Source organism: Apium graveolens, chromosome 9, assembly GCF_009905375.1.
Source record: "Apium graveolens cultivar Ventura chromosome 9, ASM990537v1, whole genome shotgun sequence".
Classification (NCBI taxonomy): Eukaryota; Viridiplantae; Streptophyta; class Magnoliopsida; order Apiales; family Apiaceae; genus Apium; species Apium graveolens.
In genome coordinates, this window is record NC_133655.1 from 91,678,645 (window position 1) to 91,679,375 (window position 731).

The window sequence follows — 731 nt, forward strand, 5'->3', positions numbered from 1 at the left end:
ACTCCATAGTTAGCCAAGAAATCCACCTTCATTGTTAAAGCCTTAAGCTGAGCAGCTATAGGAGTAGCTGCATCAACCTCCAGAATTCCTGCTACCTTGCCTTGAGGTAATCTCTGAGAAGGATTCCGGTATTCATTAGCAGCCATCATTTCAATTAACTCATAAGCTTTATCATAGCTCTTAGCCCATAAGGCTCCACCCGATGCTGCATCGAGCATGGGTTTAGACTGTGCCCCCAAACCATTATAAAAGCAATTTATGATCATCCAGTCAGGCATCCCATGATGAGGACACTTCCTAAGCATCTCCTTATAATGCTCCCAAGCATCACATAAAGATTTTACCGATTGCTGCGCAAATTAAGTAAGAGCATTTCTGATTGCAGCTGTCTTTGCCAAAAGGAAGAATTTAGTAAGAAACTTCTGAGAAAGATCTTCCCAAGTAGTAATGGAGCCTGGTGGTAGAGAATGCAACCAACACTTAGCTTTATCCCTTAGAGAGAATGGGAAAAGCCTTAGCTTAACAGCATCTTCAGAAATATTGTTGAATTTGAAAGTGTCACAGATCTCGATGAAATCTCTAATGTGCATGTTGGGATCTTTCGTTGGAGAACCCCCAAAGTGGAATAAGTTCTGCACCATCTTAATCGCGCTAACCTTGATTTTAAAAGTATTAGCCTCGATGGCTGGTCTGACAATGCTAGAGTGAATGTCATTGATCTTCAGTTGAGA

The 731-nt window shown here is 41.5% G+C and overlaps 1 non-coding gene across 1 annotated transcript; it reads left to right on the forward strand.

Moving 5' to 3' along the window:
* Window positions 1–276: 276 nt before the first annotated feature.
* On the forward strand, window positions 277–383 carry LOC141688653 (small nucleolar RNA R71). Its single transcript, XR_012562086.1, has one exon. It is a non-coding gene; the product is annotated as a small nucleolar RNA R71 (small nucleolar RNA).
* The last annotated feature ends 348 nt before the right edge of the window (window positions 384–731 follow it).